The sequence below is a fragment of the Corvus brachyrhynchos genome, unplaced genomic scaffold (genome assembly GCF_000691975.1).
Source record: "Corvus brachyrhynchos isolate BGI_N302 unplaced genomic scaffold, ASM69197v1 scaffold69, whole genome shotgun sequence".
NCBI lineage: Eukaryota > Metazoa > Chordata > Aves > Passeriformes > Corvidae > Corvus > Corvus brachyrhynchos.
This window is the reverse complement of record NW_008240228.1, coordinates 2,981,468-2,999,580: the sequence shown is the minus strand read 5'-3', so window position 1 is coordinate 2,999,580 and position 18,113 is coordinate 2,981,468. Positions and strand designations below refer to the sequence as shown.

General features: G+C 44.2%; 1 protein-coding gene and 1 long non-coding RNA gene across 4 annotated transcripts in view; one reads left to right on the top strand and one right to left on the bottom strand.

Annotated features, from left to right (window-relative positions):
- The window catches only part of PLCB1 (phospholipase C beta 1), a 243,390-nt gene extending 232,993 nt beyond the window's left edge, over positions 1–10,397 (top strand). Inside the window, exon 32 of the mRNA XM_017745250.1 lies at positions 10,309–10,397. The gene's annotated coding sequence lies outside the window, so the exon portion shown is untranslated. The remainder of the gene's footprint in view (positions 1–10,308) is intronic.
- Positions 1–18,113, bottom strand: part of LOC108449351 — a 101,885-nt gene that overhangs the window by 48,863 nt on the left and 34,909 nt on the right. The window lies entirely within an intron of this gene.

Sequence of the window (18,113 nt, the reverse complement as noted above, 5' to 3'; positions counted from 1 at the left end):
CTTGATCTGGTCAGTTTGCATCTGTACTTGTGTGGTTGTAGATCCAAACTGTAGGTCCAAACCCCATTAAAGCTAGTCGCTGTGCTGTAGACTGAAGTGAACTTTGGGTATGTGCTTTACCAGGCATGAGTTCAAGCTGCTCTGGGCAGCAGTGGGATGGGCTTTGTCCTGTTGGTCTGGCTTGATGAAATTACCTTATATGTCAATTTTTGCATTGTGGGATGCTTGCTGAACATCACTGAAATAAAGTTTTCTGCATGGGTCATTTAAACTTGATGGGTAATTAGAGAGTTGCCTAAGTTTGCAGCAGTCAGCATTAATATGAACTTTGGAGAAAATGTTTAAATGAAAACAACTGAACTGAAATATTAATCCCTTGAACTTCATCATGAGGATGGCTCCATTAACCTCCCATTGCATAGTACTGCCTAATCCAGTAACAGCAGTACAGACGACAAGAGGAGGGTTTTCTCCTTTAAAGCTCGTTGTAGTATCAGGAAGTAAAAACCTTCAGGCTGTTTTTAATTAGGTTGAACCTCTGGGCAGAGTCACTCTTACGTTAAGCTCTAAAGTTTGTAATAGTTGCAGTTAAAATTCTACACTAACTTCGCTTCTCAAGTAAAAAAAACCAAGTGTGTTGTGTAATACAGCATGAAACAATGAGAAGTGTGGATATATGGATGAAGTCATGGTGGAAGTAGAGGGATAGGAAGATAATCACAGTATATAAACAGAGAGCAGCCATGAACTTACCAGACTCAGAGTCCCCAGCAGCAATGATACATCTCCATTTGATGGTCATTAGATAATAATGAACATATACATCAGCACGTAAGTTTGAATTGGGTCCCAGCTTTTTGTCATTGTTAGCCTCCAAACTTCCCTGACACTTGGAAGTACAAAGGCCAAAATACTAAGCCATCATTTCTGGAAGATGGAAAATGAGGGATAGCGGCTCTGTCTCTGCTGTTAAACGTCTGCCAGGTTCTGAATGGATTTTTTTCATTAGCCTGGTATGTTAAAAAATAATGGGTCAGTCACTAAAGTGGCTCATTATTTGGGGAGAGTCAATGCAAAAGTCCCTGCAAATAGTAAAGAGGAAGCCAGGTTCATGTTGTTAATGAGTTAGGAAATATTTTGGAATAGCCTTCGTTGTTACAAGGGATTACAGAACTGCAACTACTTGAAAAGATTTTCAAAGAAACTTCTAAGGCTTTGATCTTTATTCAGAGTGCGCTTGCTTTCTAGTCTAAAAACATTCATTTTTAACAGGATATTAGGAGAAGGACTGGCTGCTCAGTAATTTTCCAAGCAGACTTTTCAGTGAGGCTCCATCCTGCAGAGGCTCTCTCGCATGGAGAGCTACAGTCACTGCAAGGTAAACTTCAGAGTTGCAGCAGAGGCTTTATCAGTGTGATTATTTCTGAGCTAATGATGGCTTGCTTCTAAACCTCCGTGCAGCTCCCTGACAATTATCAGTGAATTACAGTGAGTGTGTACCTTAAGAAAGGTGCTGTCTCAAGATGCACAGCCCTCAGTGTGTGTTTGGAGCTCTTATTACTCGAAACAGGCTCGAGAGTCGGGGCCGAGCAGGAAGGGCAGAGCAGGGTATGGCAGTGAAAGGAGGTGCCAGACTTAATCACAGGGTGAACTGTTCCTTTTCCTTTGAGGAGCACAGTGATGCCCCTGGAGGGAGACAGAGAAATAGATTATTTACTTCCTTTTCATTGTCGTACTGGAGGAGAAATCTCTGTGCTCAGAGGGAATTTTCTTAGATAATGATGGGACCTGTTAGAGATGTCCTGCCAAGAGTCAGACACAGGCAACGCTGTAATTATCTATTAGCAAGGTGGAGATGAGAGACTGGACAGTGCTTTGTTAAACTGAACCCAGAGTTCAGTTTAGGTGAGGATCCAAAAGCTGTGCTGGGAGTTCCACCACCTTCTTTTTCAGATCTGTACTTCAGCAGCTCCTGAGCCCTCACACAGGAGGCCTTAAGCACTTGAAACTTTCTTTTCTTGTCTCTCCTCTTTCAAAAATAACCAGAATCTTTCACTTTGAGGGACAACACCACTTTTAGGCAAAACACAATATATATTAAGTGGCCCTGCAGATTCCATGGCCCGTTGGGGACATCCTGCTCTGCTGCCGTGGTGCTGCACAGCTCCGAGTCCTGCGTTCTCTGATCCATACGGGGTTTGAAATATTTCTGGAATATATTGTTGCTGTTGTAACCTCAAGATGTCATTTGAAATGAGTTTCCAAGGGACTGTCATGACCTCTTGAGATGACAATTACAGTACTGCTACTCTTGGAAGGCCTGTGCTGTTGGACAGTCAGCTGCCTGTTTACAGGCTGCCTTGGAGGCATCGTGGAAGTGGAAAAAAATCACTTGTTAGACAGTATTGGCTGCACTGATTTTTTTTGTTGTTCGTTTGTTTTGCAGTATCCAAAATATGGTCAGCACTTTAGGAAAGGACCAGTTAAAAGCTCTCTTTGAGCTCTGTCACTCCAGCTATTTACCCTGGATCCACCCCAATAAACTAAGGGCAGTATCTGCCGATAGATGAGACTTCAGGGGAATTTCTCTGGATTTACTGCATTGAAACTGAGGAGATTCTCCTTTGCTTACAGTGAAGATAACTTACTCTAGTGATGATGAAAAAGAACAGAATCTCAGAATCTAGCCTTAAAACGCCCATAGAAAGGGGATTTTTTTCCTGTTCATTCTAGCTCAAATTATTTTTATTCATATGCATCATGAGGTGCACAGGTCACACATTTATGGAATCACCTAAGAGCCACTTGACAGCTTAAGAAAGCATTTTATCCAAAAAAGCAAACTGTTTCATGAAATAATCATCAGAACAAGGAGTAATTCCAAGTATGCAGCTTACAAGGCACAGAGCAGGGCTTTGCATGAGAATAAACTACCGTACTTTTGAAGAAACGGGAAACAAGAGTTACTGTGAAGAAAATCCTCCTACAGAATTCAGAATTTCTTTAAAGAAATTGCAAGAGATCTGAAATTGCTGCTAATAATACAATTGCCAGAAGGAAAAGATCACCGGTTTAGGCTTTTGCTGTAAGGACCTTCTCTAACCCAGAAGGTTTCAGCAGATATACTGAACAGGTGTATATGTGTATAACCTGGGCAGCACTGATGGGCATCTCACCACCCAAACATTTATTTTGAATCAGTTATTGGAACAAATGTTGGTTTTCTATACAGAAGGTAGATATGAGTTGCCTTATGAGAGTGTTAAAATCCAGGAGCCCGGGTCCCAGGTTTCCTCACGGTCCCATTGGTTTAATTGAGGTTGCAGTTAATAAAGGCGGAGACACAGATTGATGGAGGCCCCAAGGTTACAGTCTAGTGCCTTGAGACAGCAGATATTAAAGGGACTCATTTATGTGGGGACTTGTTGTACCCTCGGGGAGGCAGAGCAAATCACCTTTGCTTTAATAGGAAGAGACACTGAGCTGAAACATGGCAGATAAGGGAGGCAGTGGGAGGGGGAGTGTCTGTACAAGGGGAGATAACACAGGATGTGTTATCCACTCCGTGGCTTGTGATGCACTTCAGGTGATTGCTGGTGATTTTTTCCAAGGAGAGTGTCTGGACTGTGCAGCTTGTTGGCATGGGAAGGCAGAGGGGCAAAAGCAGATCAGTCAAAACCATGGCTGAGCCAGCATCCCTGGTCTCAGGAAAACAGCACGGAGACTTTGTGGGGCGGAGAGATCGGCCTGATGGGTTTGACCTTGTGGGAAGGGCTAGGGGAGCATCACCTTCAGGTGGGGAGGCAGAGAAGGAATCTGGGAATTGGTGTGCCTGGTGCCTCTCATGGTCTGGAAAGTAACCATTGTTGGAAAATGCAGAGATGTCCTTGTCTGAGGACAGGAGTCATTAACCAGAGCTTTCCAGTCAGCATGAAGACATTTCCTGCTGTTGTTTACCTGGTGCCGTGCTGTTCCTCATGCCACCTCAGATACCAAGTGCCCTTAGGCTCTCCTTAATGATTCCGCACTCCCACATCTCCTGAGATAAAACCCTGTCTGCCTGAATACAGGGTTAGCAATGTTGTCCCAAAGCTTTGTTAAGCCCAAATGTTAACATGGTGGCAGGTTCCTTTATGCACTTGCTTGATGTCACTGGGAGAAAAAAGGAGCATTTAGGTGCCCTCAGCACATGCAGAATTAACTCCTTTCCCAGGCCTGGGCAAACAGCCTCCCGAGGACCTGCTGTTCCCAGCTGCTGTCTTAGGGCCATTCTGACAGAGGGCAGAGATGGGCATGCCAGTTGTGGCAAGGTCCTGCAGGGGAGTCCTGGGTCCCCTCAAGCCCCACATTCTCTCCTGAAGTCCCCGTCTCCAGCCAAGTGCTGCAGAGGAACTGTGGCCTTGAGGCATGAGGACATCTGAGCAGTGGTTACTCCTTTGCCTTCCCAGCACAAATCTGCTTAGTGGAGGGAATAACATGGTCCTTAATAAGGAACTCCTACTGTTTCCAATTAAACAAAAATTGCTGCCTATAAATCACTTGATCCCTGAGCTCTGTTCCTCAATTTCACTCTCCCTGTTACTGAGCCTCCATCTGCTTTTAACAGTTCTTGCTACTCATATGTCTTGTAATGCTGTATCCCTCCAGAATGGCTTTCTAATTAAGTAAGCTCTGAAAATGAAAAGCAGAAGAACAGCAGCCTTTTTACTCTGTACCCTTAATCTGGGAGTCCTCTATGTGCTATTTTGGAAGCTAAATTGAGGTCGCTGACATTATGCATATTTGTTGTCTGATGCAGGCTTAAAAGCCCCAAATCCTCTATTTAAAATTATCTTTAGGCACATGGGTCAAATATTTGCAGGAAGAAAAATAAGTATTTGTAGCTTTACTAGATTTAGAGAAGGAGGGGAGGAGTGAGAAAGGGGCCCCAATCCCAGCCCAGTGTTGCTTTTGCAATGTGGATTCACTGCCCACTGAAAATATCAGTGTTGCTGGTGTTAACAAAATAAACATTTCCAATGACACGTGATAAGGAAAACGGGAGCTTTGCTAAACAGAAATTCCCTGGAGAGGTCGCAGCCCCCCTTTTGTTACACATGGTGTAGTGACCAGTTACTGCCTCTTGTCAAAATACATTCTGCTGAAATTGCACAGAGGAAATGAATGCAGTTGAGTTTCTCATCAGGAAAACAAAAAGAACAGGCACTGTCTATGTGGAATTAAATAATATCCTGCATGTGGGTAGTGCCAGAGTAATTATAGATACAAACGAGTATCACATTTCAACTGGTGAATAAATGCAACAATCAAATACCAAAAAGAGTAATTTTTTATATATTCTGCTGCGCTCTGCCCCAAGGGGAAATAGCACAACTTTAAAATGTCTCACATTTGAAATCCTAACTCAAAAATAGTGCAAAAAGCTTGAGAATAAAGAGTTTGCTGTTGGAAATGTCAGAGATTGTTGGAGATACTGAACTATTTAGTCCTCAGAGTCTATTTTTACCTAAATTGTTGAGCCAGGATATTTGAATAATTTTCCATTCATAATTCACTGCATCATTCAGGGAAAGAAAGTGATCAGGAAAACAAAATAAGATAAATTTAAAAGGAGATATAACAGAAACAAAAAACTCAAATGCTGCCCTTAGAGAAAAACTCCCAGCAGAATGGAAAAATCTGAGACTTAAAAAAGTGACTGATTTGGAGCCATATCAAATTTTTGCAGTGGGAGAACTTCATCAGAACAAATAGGGCCATAATTAATGTTTTTGATTCAACAAAACTGTATTTTGGTGGGGTTTTTTCACCAAAATGTGTAACCAGTTGTATTTCGTATATAACTTTCTCAAAACATCTTTGGCTGAAGATTAATTCTCGGGATGCTTTTTAAGTAGTGACCCTTACATTATTTTTGAATTGCAAATATATTTTTAAAAACCCATGTGAGCTGGAATGAATCCCAGTGCGGGTGGAAGTGGGTTGGTTTTGCATCAGATAAGATGTTACAGCAGGAGAAGGATGCTACGAGGCCACAGGCCAAGCATGCGGTGTCCCAAGCTGTGTGGGGACGGAAGAGAGGGAGAACTGTTTGGAAAGGCCTTGGATTGGTGACTTCCAAAAGGCCACTCTCAGGGTGCAACGGGAAGGAACAGCAGCGCTCACAGTAAGGACTTCAAAGGTGTTGCAGGAAGGGAGGTGGGCTGGACGTGTTTCCCCCCAGTTTCCCTTTCCCTTGGGCTGCTGGAGTGCGGGGAGGAGGTGAGGGGGAGCCGGGGCTGTGTGGGCCAGCGGGGTGTCCACCTCTTGCCTTGAAGCCCTCCTGGTCGCTTGTGCTGGCAGCACGCCGCGTTTGCCACATGACCGCTTTATTTCGGTTCTTGGTAGAAACAGAAGTTCATTGGATCACATTGTAAGCATGCGAGAGTTTACAGGGGCTTGGTCAGGAGTGTCTAAACCCACAACCTCTGCTGCTGTAATCCTTTATTGATCACAGTCTGCTTTTAGTGCTATTCATGCTGTTCATTTGGTAGTTCTAATAATAACAGCTAGGTACAAATATAAATGTAAACAGTTTTAATAATACCATCTGTTTTCTTTTCTGAGTGTGTTTTCTTTGCTTTAAGCTGAACAACCATAATAATTTTCCCCTCCCACATTCCAAGGAAGGACTGCAAGGCCTTTCCCTGACTGATGACCCTTTTTGGAAGGCGGCTGTAGCTGAGGATGCTGAAGAGCCCTTTGAATTGGGAGGGAACGTGAGTCCATGAGCTGGGCAGCTGGCTGGCCACCAGGAGCCCTGCTCACTTGTAAAGCCCTGCTCATGTCCTGCCCCTCGGCTCAGGGCTGTGTTGGCTGTACTCGAGGTGCAGATGGTGGTGTTTGTCCAGGGCAGTTTTTGTGCAAAGCTGATGTGAGCATCAGCTGGCATTTTTTAACTTGTGCTGTCAGGTAAAAAATTACAGGGCAGGTAGATGGAAGCACACATTCAAGAGCTTCTGGCCACAGCCATCAAGAGTGACTGACACATTCATCTGTCCCCAAGGACCCCATTGCAAACACCTACTGATGGCTCTAAATTTTAAAGTATTAACTCACTGCCTGTCACTAAAGTACATGGGGGTGAGATCTATCTGAACAAGAAATAATGTCCAACTGTGGGACACTAAAGCTACATGGAGGTGACATTCATGTTGTTTTTGCTGTGGGTTAGAGAGAGGACAGAGGATCTATAAGAGGGCAGGTAGTGAGATAACAGAAGGGAGAAGGCTGTTACATGTTAATGAGGACAGTGGTCCAGATAACAATCTGCCTGTCTAATCATCGGTCTCATTCCCCCCCCTTGTGTGACTCCAAAATCCTAACAGCAAGTGTAGGTCACCTTGAGTAGCTAGAGAGCAGAGGAATTGGGGTAGGTGGACTTGTGATGGGAAGCAACCCAAGAGGACAGGAAACTGAGTGGGAAGGCCACCCTGGGGTGGAGTCTGGTGAGGAGCTGGTTGGGCAGAGAGGTTTTCCCCGTATGGGGCCCCCTTGTCTTGCCATCAGCAAGCCACATGAGAGATGTGTGTGGCTACTGCTGCTGCTGGGAGGGCAGCTTTCCATTCACTGCCATGAACTGTAATGTCCCTGTAAAGCCACAGAATAAATAGGATACTGAGGCTTTTAAAAGAAAAACAGCTGGATTTTTTAGGCCAGCTGGTTTTAAGCAGTCAACCTGTTTCTTTAACCTTGTGTGGTAGCTTGGGGGTCAGGGAATGGATGGGATCTGAGGGGCTTGTCAGACGCTGAGCAAGGGGAAGAACTGACAGTGCCTTTGGAATCGAAAAGAAAACTAATTTTTACACACTGATGCAGTTTTAATCAACCCTCCTTGTCTGCTGTCTGCTCCTGCTCAACTAACTTCAACCTTCTCATGGTTAGATATCTATATAGACTGACTGTGGAGACAGAAAGGTAGCTCCAGATTCATGTCATTTCTATAAAATGCTCGACTTAGGGGGGATTAGCCACTGGAGGCACTTTAGGAGGAGAGTATTAGACACAATTGTTATCTAACAACATGCTTATGGTTGCACTGGGTTCAGATAACATTCAGTTTCTGAGGGATTTCAAGTATTTCTTTTGCTCTTAAACCTAATTAAGCAAATCGAGATTCTGAAGGAAGTTGAGAGCCATGAGACTTTTTCCTGACTTACATTACACAGCTTCTTCTATACCTGAGGTGTCTAAAATTCACAAATTCAGTAATGCCATGTACTACAACAAGGTGGGGGAAATGCAGCAGCTCATCTCTGGCTTGGACACTGCTGTTTTTTAAGCAGTGCAGGTATTTAGCCATGAACTGTAACCCCAAGCACGACTGCACCATGAAGGAAGACCTGTTGCCTAGAATTGAATCTTTGGGTTTGCAGTATGACCTATGTGAGTGCCGTGCTGCCGACACTCCAGCCAGTGTGGATGTGATCTCTCAGGAGTGAGGAGCTCCCTGGGCAGCAGGAATGGAGTCCTGGGGCTGTGGTGAGCAGGGCAGTGAGGGATGATCAGCATCATTTTTCAGTTTCCTCCACCAGCCACCCTATGGCACTGTTCCTCTGATGATGCCTGTACTTGTGGAAGTGTTTGCAAAATGGAGACAAAAGGAGGATCCCTTTAGAAATTTGTGTCTAGACATAAAGCCAGGACTCAAAGGGGTTCAGGAAAAGAAGAAGGGTGTTATGATAATGATTAACTACCACAGTGACAGTGATGTATTTCTAGTTGATAGAAATACAGATTTAGAGGCAGGGTGTGTTTTAGTGGAACCATTTGTGCCTCAGACCTGGTTTTTATCTGAGGTAGAAAACCAAGGCCAGGACATCAGGAAAACTGCCAGAAAGAAGGCAGGAAAAGAGCTTTAGCAGGGAAGCCAAAAGGAAAAAGACAGATCTTAGATCTTGAGGAAGAAAAGCTGCAGAATTTGTCTAATTAAGGAATGTAGAACTAGACCGGGTGAGCTAAGGACATTGATTTGCACATCAGGAGAAAGGAGAAGAGGCCTCACAAAAATAAAGTCAGAGATGCAGGATGAAAACCAGGACAGAAGCATGGGGAATGGGATTGGCAGGGCTCAGAGGGAGGGGTACTGATAAAGTCACATGGTGTGTGTGGACAGGTCAAGGATGGTAAGACTAGGATAGGACCTAATGTGCAAGTGAGAATTTGTGTTGCCTGTTGAGAGCTGTTGCAGTGGGGTGAAGGAGACCTGAAACTGCATAGGATAGACTCAGGCCTAGAGCTGAAGGATCAGAATTCCTAGCACCTTTATCCTGGAAATCCTGGAAAAATACATAGCTGAGAACACAACTGCCTAAGAAACTATTGCAAAACTGCTGCAGCTACAGTTAGCAGAACCTGACTCCCTCTTTTTAAGAAGGTGGGTAGATGGATGGATGAACGGACAGACGGAGCGGGTCTGGCTTTGGAACTCACCCTTTTTGCTTCCTGCTGCCCTCATACTGGTCATGATGAAAAAATTGGCTTTGTCTTCAGTTGAAACTTTCATACACATTAATGTTTTTTAAATAATGGATCGTGCAGATCCTAATATGGGCACTAAAAACAAAGGCTGTACAAATAAATACTGGGAAAGGACCCACTGCTTCCTGAAGACTGATAGCCAGATTTCTTTCTGCATGCCTTTTGCATCCTGTTGATGATATGACACTTTTTCCCCAGTAATGTCCAAGACACGTTCTGCATTAATCCGATAATGTAACTTTCCATGATCTAGCCCTAAGAAATGCAATTTAACTTGTTTTCCCTCCCTCTCTGACTCCCTTTGACAACTGACTTTTTCCTAATGGTTTCTCCAACCCAAGAAATCTGGCAAAAGTTGTTTTATTGTTCTCAGAGCAATGTTTGTGGTGTGTTTGATGTGTGATTAACTACCTGAAGCTCAGTGAAGGCCTTGCTCTTTCAAAGGCTTATCCGTGATCCATACTACACCTGAATGGGGTCTTGTCAAAGCCAGTGGGAGTATGGACACCAGTACGGTAAAATCCACATGTATCCGAAGGATTTGGGTACCCAAGGATGGTACCCAAAACCAGCCTTATGACTGCACGTTCCTTCAGCTTTGCAATGACTGCATGGAAATTAATAGGCACTTTGGATGCGTGGTGCCAATATGGGAAAGAAGGGAATACATTCTTGAATTGTGCAGAAATGCCTTGTGATTCCCCTCCTGCCTGGTGTGGTACTTTCCCCATCCTGTAGCGCTGGTCACATTAGATACACCTGAAGACAGCTTTGTCTCTTTTGTTGTAGTTGCAGGTGGAACTTGATCAGGAATATCAAGACAAATTCAAAAGACTGCCTTTGGAAATTCTGGAGTTCGTACAGGAAGCCATGAAAGGGAAAATCAGTGAAGATGGAGACCACAGTTCTGCCCCCTCTTCCCTGGCATCTGACAGTGGAAAATCAAATCATAAACCTCCACAAAGTGAGGAGGAATTGGAAGAAGATAATCAAGAAAAAGTGTTTGATACTACTTTTTAACTGCCCAAGAAACAATCAGTGCGCCAGGGCGCACCATTCCCAACTGCCCATCTCTGCTCTCCCGGGGTCAGCTGCCACCGGAGCGCTTCGGGAGGCAGGAGGAATCTGCATTCAAGTGCACATTTCCCCAAAGGAGCATTTTATAAAAAGTATTCTGCAAAGGTCTTCATTCTCATTCTTCATCTGATTATTATTCTAAAGCTTAGTGCAGTTGTAATGGGAAAATTAATACCTTACCCTCCCTCTTCTCTTTATTTTTCTTTTTTTGGTTTTTTTTTTGTTTTGTTTTGTTTTGTTTTGGGTTTTTTTTTGGTTTGGTTTGGTTTGGTTTGGTTTTTTTTTTGCCAATTTACAATGGGTAATTTTCTGGCCACGTTCACTGTTAAGAATGTTTAATGAAGACCAGTGTATTGTACAGAGACAAATGTGTGCAGATTCCCTTTTGGAGTGCCAGTGCAAAGTGCTCCAAACTTATAGAGATCCTGGCGAATATTACCACAGTACTTACTCATATTTTGTTTCCTTCTTTATAACTGCACCTTGACAGCTGTACCATCCTTTTACATTTGCACTGAAACATTGGATCCTTTTTAGCTCCGCAAGCACTGGTGGCTTGCTGTCTTGAAATTATGTTTATCACATGGAGAGACATATATTTGCTGCTGAAACTTCTTGGAACTGTGGGGACGAGAGGAAAACGGAGCGAAGAATCCGCGTGGAGGTTGTCGGTGTCTGTGTACGTCTGTGTCTGTTACGCCGTGTGAGTGCATATATGTTTGTATATATATATATAGCTATATGTGCACACACATCTGTCCATATACACACACAGCATGCTTCTATTTGAAGTTGATGTGGTCTCTTGGCCAAATGGAATGTTTCAGGGATCCGTGAGTAGAGAGAATCTTTCCGAGAGCTAACATCTGGGTTTTACTGCTATAGAATAATCATGGAATCATAGAACTCTTTTTGTGGTGTTAGTGTTGTAAATCAAAGTAGTTTTAGAATATAAATTTGATATATATTTTGCAGACTCGAAAGTATTGATTTTAAGTATCATATTTTAATCTTACTGAATTTGATAGGATTATAAAATGTTTAGGACTACAGTATTTGAAATCTAACAGAATCTTCCATTATTGTTAAGACTGATGTTCAGTTTTACTAAGGTCTAAAATTTAAAAGCAAAGTATAAAAACCTGACCACTGTTATTTAAAAATGTGTATGAATCTGTTTAACTGACTTGTCAAAGTAAGAACAATCAAAGTTAGTGTACTGTATGATATGCATGAGAGAAGTAACAGCACATTCTGAGAAATTTCTATCAGACGACAGAGAGACGTTGTGAAAGTCAGGATATTTGAAAAGGTAAAGACATGCTGTTGTCTGGATTCCCATCCCAACAGAAATAGGAGTTATGAAACATCTCAGATTCGGATTCCTACTGGGGCCAGTGCACGATCCTTCCCTCGGCCGTTGGTGGAGGTGCCTTAGGGCAAAGGAGAAACCAGCTCAGGAGCCCCAGATTGGCCTCAAGACACTTGATCCTGCAAAGTTGTGTTTTCCTGCACCGCTGGGCTCAGGAGCTGGGCTGGGAGTAACATTCACATTCACATTTGCAAGATCGGGGCCTTACTTAGCATTAAACAGCAATCGGAGAAAGCAATCAGTTAAGAGGGAGGCATCTTAACACATTGTTAACAGTTACCTTACTTCCATTCCCTCAGGATTTTAGTACTTAAAGTAACTTATTTTATTTAAATTTAAGCAATAAAATACAAACCAAGGTTAAGTTTTCAGTTGAATAATGGTGTATATATATATAAGTTCAAATCTTGGAAAACAAGCAGTATTTTGATGTTTCCTTTTTAAACTTAGAGCAGAAAGAAAGAAAAATTGCACACTGTTTGGAGATCATATTTTGAATTAAACTGTTCTAGTTTATGATGATGAAATCAGTGCACATGAAATTCAAAAATCTGACTTTCATCTTAACGCTAGGAAAGGTGACTCCTCTGCTAATCCTAGTTTTGCACTTTGAAATCAATCTTAATCACTCATTGAAAATGTAGAGTCGAGATTTAATGCTGCATTTTATAAAGTTAAAATGACGTATTGTCTAAATTATTACGGGAATAAACTGATAGCAGTGTTCATGCTAAAACTGAAACTATTGCATTACAGAAACCGTTGTACAGTGCAGTCTTTTTGGTAAAATCGTGGCTCCTCTGAATCTCAGTGCGACGTTCCTGTGGACTTCAGGGGAGCCAGGACTTCGCCACAGTCTTCAAAGAAACTTGGGCAAATAAATACTAATTAACCTTTTATTTATATTTAATAAGAAATAAATATACTGGTTGGGTTAAATATACTATCAGCTGTAGTCATTTTACAGTACGTTTGTATTTGACCATTTCCTGTCCTCACATTTTTTTATATCTGTACAGTGCCACTTTCTGCAGGTGTAAGGTAGTGTGTAACCCTGTACATCTTGCATCGTTCAAACTATTTCAGTGAAACCGTTATCATTTAATATTGATATTACTTGAACTAGAGTAAGATAATGAAAAAAGGGTCTTTATGATGTGCAAGTCTTGTGCCTTTTATGTATTTGCCTTGTTCCGTGTTGAATGTGTGGAAATGCTGTATTGTGGACTTTCTGCTGTATAGAATAGAGCTGTCTATATTAAACTAGGTTGTGCACTTCAGATATCTTTACACTACTGAAAATAGCTTGGTTTTGGCAGTATAAGCAGAATTTTAAAAATTCTAATGAAGGCCAGACATTTTAGATTTAACATGTTCATAATTATGTTAATTAATGCTCATGTATTAGCTAAACATTCACTGACAGATAACTAAAGGGACATCATTGCTTGCCTTTCTTTGAAATCAGTGTTGCTCTTGTACATTGTATTAATAGTGTCTGTGATTGATTAGTCCTTGATGATTTGCTTTCAGAGTAGGATGAAATATTCCAGTTAACATGTACATATTTTTTCGGTTCCTCAATCTATGATTGTTTCAGAGGCATAATTCACATTTTTGTAAAAATTCTATGCAATTTTGTGGCATGATGTTTCTTCCACTTGTAATTTTATGTGCTTACATTACAGATCCAAAGGACAAATAAAAATTTCTTAACACAAGACCAGTTTTCTCTGTTCATTGACTCGAAAACCTCAGTTGACTCGGGAGACCTTACCCTGACCCCTTCGCTGACGGGAGGGGCAGTGCCGGGAGAAGGCAGGGAAATTTCCCTGCAGGCTTTTGTGTTCACACCAAGAACAAGAAATGGCACATGCCTGTGCTTCCAGCCCCTGCCCCTCCCAGAGGCACAATGTGCATTTGCTGGTGCTCTGAAACAATAGGAAACAAAAAGCAGCGTGCAGGAGCCAACGAACTGGTAAGAAAATGTGTTGGTTTACAGGAAGCCTTTTGCAGAAGAGCTGGGAAGTGATTTCCAGCCATACCAGTAAACTGCCTCGACAAATTACAGCACCTTGACTTCAGTTCCACTGCCCCAGCTGCTTCACTCATCATCTGTTCAATTATATATGTGCTGTGAAATGTACCTTTGCAGGGCCTTCCACAGAGAGCACTGAAAAATAAACCTATTCCTTTGGCTTTTGACTTCCCTTCCCCTATTGAATTTACAATGTACAAAATTATCTCTGGGAGAAGAGATAAGCAGGTATATTAATCCACTGTACTGAGGGATATACCTGTTAAAATAAATAGTCTCCGAAGCAGCTGGAGTCAAATTACCCACTAGAAGGGAAACGGGGTCTGACACACGGGATGAGGGCGGGCAAGGAAGGGAGGAACAGGGCTGAAAGCAGAGCCATGAGTCTGACAGACTGCAGTAAGACTGGGATGGAAATGGAGAAGTGGGGGGAATAAAAAAAAATTGATACATTTCCTTCCCCAAAGAGGAGCAATGGGGTGTGACATCAAGAGTGGGTTTGCGGAGATGGTGATGGTGATGGTGAGCACAGAGGGAAAAGCCAAGCCGCCACGGGAAGGATTGGGAAACAACCCTTGGCTCCTGCAGGGCTCAGTGAGGTAGGATTCTCACAGCTGGCTGAGCAGGCGACCTTGGTGCTTGTACTTGGGCCACAGAAGGCTGACTTGGCTGGGAGAGAGGAACAGGTTGGGATGTGCGGAAAAGCTGTTTGGAGGCCGAGCACAGGGAGGTTGATGTTGCAGAGGCCAAGTAGTGGGACCTGAGCTGCTTTGAGAAGCCCAGTGGGCTGTTGAGCTTCAGGTGGGTTCTGCGAATGCTCCTGGGTGATGGCCAGAAGAAAACCAGTCCCACCACAGCAGCAGAAGCCTGCTACTGCCAGGTGGGGAAAGTGGCTGAAGACTTCATTTTGCCCTCAGAATTTATGCTTTGAGAACTAGTGCTAGTGCCAGGTTCTGCCAGGAGTAACTCGGCAGCTTCCTGACCTTACACTGTTTCCTTCACTGTGGGGCAGCTTCCAGGAGAGTACCAGGTCCAACTGAGATGTTGGAATGAGCACTGGGGAACATTGCTGAGAGGGGCAGAAAGAGTTTGGAGTGGGTGAGCAGGCTGAAGGGCTGGACAGCCAGGCCCCCTAAAACCTGAGCATGCACTTGAATCCAAGGAAGTAATTTTGAGGTAAGCAGCCGTGCCTTTGAAAGACGTGAGCGGGTGTTTAAAACCCCAAGGACTACATCATACCCTTGGATTTTGGAGAGCCCTGTGTGCAGGAGCTGCACGTCAAATCACCCAGCCTAAACCCACACAGCAGGATCTCCTGGCCGTCACCAGACTTGGTCCCTCCTCAGAGTGCTGGCCCTTCCCTTACTCTTCAAGGGCTCTTTTTTCAAGAGCTGCTTAGCAAAAGGGCCAATGCAGGAAATCAAAGCCATGTGCAAAAGGCAGCAGGTGATAGTCACTAGTGAAGTTAAGGAAGCCAACTGCAATAAGGCAATCTGGGTTTAAAAAGGGCCCTCTAAAGAGAAAGTATCTGCCAGACAGCTGGAAAGGCTTGGGGCTTGTGCTGCTTTCCCAAGTGTAGCTCCATTGTACTTTTTCTCATTGGGACAGTTTAGAGGTTCCTCAGGATCAGTACCACGGGGGTAGCATGATCAAAAGGAGGATCTGAGGGAAAAAACACTGAAGAAATGAAAGATCCAAGTGTTCAGCCTGCAGACAGTAAAGAAGAAAATACGGGAGGTAATCTATTAACTACTATATAATTGATATGATTCTGTAAGGTTGGGGGTTTTGGAATGATGGGTTCCAAAACACAGTGGGAAGACTGTGGCAAGAGGTGCTAATCCTTATGGCTGGATTGCCCTCCAGGTAGAAAGGCTTTAAGTAGCACTGGGGAAGCCAAGCTCTAATTCAGAACAAATTGAAGCCTACCAGATGAATATGAATGTGAAGAGAAGAAATGTAAAGCCTGCTGCTGTATCAATGGAGGAAGCCTGGCTAATGAGTGGGAGAGCTTGGCGACTTCCCCTGCTGAGAACTGTACTGTAATTAGTGTCATGAGCTGCTGTGGGATAATTGGCCTGTTCAAATAAGTGATTACAGGCTGGGTAAGGGGGATCAAATAGTTTAAAAAGAAAAAAAAAAAGCAGGGAGGGGAGAGATGTGAATCAAACTTTGCTCTGTTCTTGGGAAAGATGAAATTTAGCTGGCAAGTGTTGCTGCACTGATCTGACCCACGGATGGCAGAGGCTGTGAGCAGGGCAGGTGAGTTGCCTTCAGCTGGGAAACACCTCGTCCAGGCTTTGTACCACATTTTCAGGAAAATGCAGAGGAAAACTGGCCCTGTACAGTCCCTGGGCTACAGAGCAATAGCTGAAAGCTGGGTTTCAGAGGAAAACCACCAGAGGCAGGTGGAAAGGCATAACACCAGCTGCCAGATGGACACTGGAGGCAAGAGAGTTAGAGACACACCAAAATCTTCTTTATTTTCTCCCTTTCTGCATATGCACAGCAGAGATGATGGACTGTAAGCACTGACAGGAAGAGGGGATGGTGCTGCACGGGATGCTGCCACACCAGGTACTCGCACCCAGTGGTCAGTGTGGATGCCACAGAGTGGACTGTGATGGACAGACCAGACCAGATGATCTCACAGCCTCTCCTGGCCTTGAGATCTGTTGCTCTTAGTATAACATTCTTTTCTTCGAGGGTTTTCTCCCCCCCCAGGAGGGCACTTTCCCATGTGATCACCCAAGGCTGTGATTCCCTTTGGAAAGGCTTTCTAATGTCCTCTTAATTGCCAGGGTCAGTAAAGTAACCCTGAGCATGGTGATTCAGCCATATGGGATGTCTCCCAGAAAACGAGTCACCTCTCTCCAAGGGTGTAAATCAGTAAAACTGTGGCATCCCAGGAGCCCTCAGCAATAAATAAACTCAACCCAAGTGCTCTTGCAGCTCGCCACCAGCTGAGCAGAGCAGATGAACTCCCTGGCTGGAAGCAAACCCAAGCTGTAAAGCCTGTGGTAAGATGTATCCCTGACTCATGGAGTGCAGCCTGTCAGCCTCGGGGCAACAGCTGGAGACAGAGCTCCAGCGAGGAACAGGCAGTGGCTGTGGTGTGCCACGGCTCCCATCCAAAAATGCAATGATCTCAGGAGAGAGCTCAGTTCCTCTAGCTAGGTGAAAAGCCTCTCCTGATGAGAAGGGACTTGTAGAAGTAGGAAACAGCCTGTGTTCCTTTCAGTAAATAAATATTACACTCTGCTTTCACTTTGCTGCTGCAGAGTGCTCCCTCTGATCGTTAAGGCCGAGACTGCAGCCCGGCCGTCAGCAGGGCTGTTTGCTGCCCTGATTTATGGGCTGGAAGAGACCACAGAGCCCCTTCATGCCACTGCTGCCTTCCATGCCGTGCTGAGAAACCTGCAGGCAGCTGCCAGGCCCAGCTGGAGAGGAGGGGAGGGAGAGAAGTCCTTTCCTGCACCCCAGGAAGGGTTTTCCTGCACCTGTGGAAGTGCAGGGCTGGCAGCGAGGCTGGGCACCCCTGGGCAGGGCTGGGGGTGGTGCAGAGTGGCACACGCTGTCCCGTGTAACCTGGCTGGTACCACACGTGGAGTGATGCCATGAAATGCCACTGTGCTGTGGCACCCCAGGCCTCTGCTCTGCACTGCTGAGAAACCCTGCATGGCCTCTTGCACAGGACCTGATTTAGCTCGGTGCATTAGAGCGTTCACCAGTGGGTGTCTCCTACATCTTGCTGCTATTAGCTCCTTTTATTATATTAGGGGACTAGAAATAGGAAGAAAACACCCTGGTATCACCTTGGTAGCAACAAAATAATTGCTCTGCTTTCCCTGAGGAAATCCAGCTTTGGGCATTCGCTCTCACTTTCCATAAAAAGCAACTGTTTTCTGTTCCCATAATTTAAAACCCCTATCTGGCTTTACAAATTCCTGTTCCCTCAGACCAGTGACAGACTGGGGAGCTGTGATAACTTTCTTGTGTCAAGGTAACAATTGAGAAGGAAATTATCTGTCTCTCCATGGAAATGCTGCTGTTCTCAGCTACTTGAGGAAAGCTGCAGATCCTCACCTGTACACCCATACCGGGACT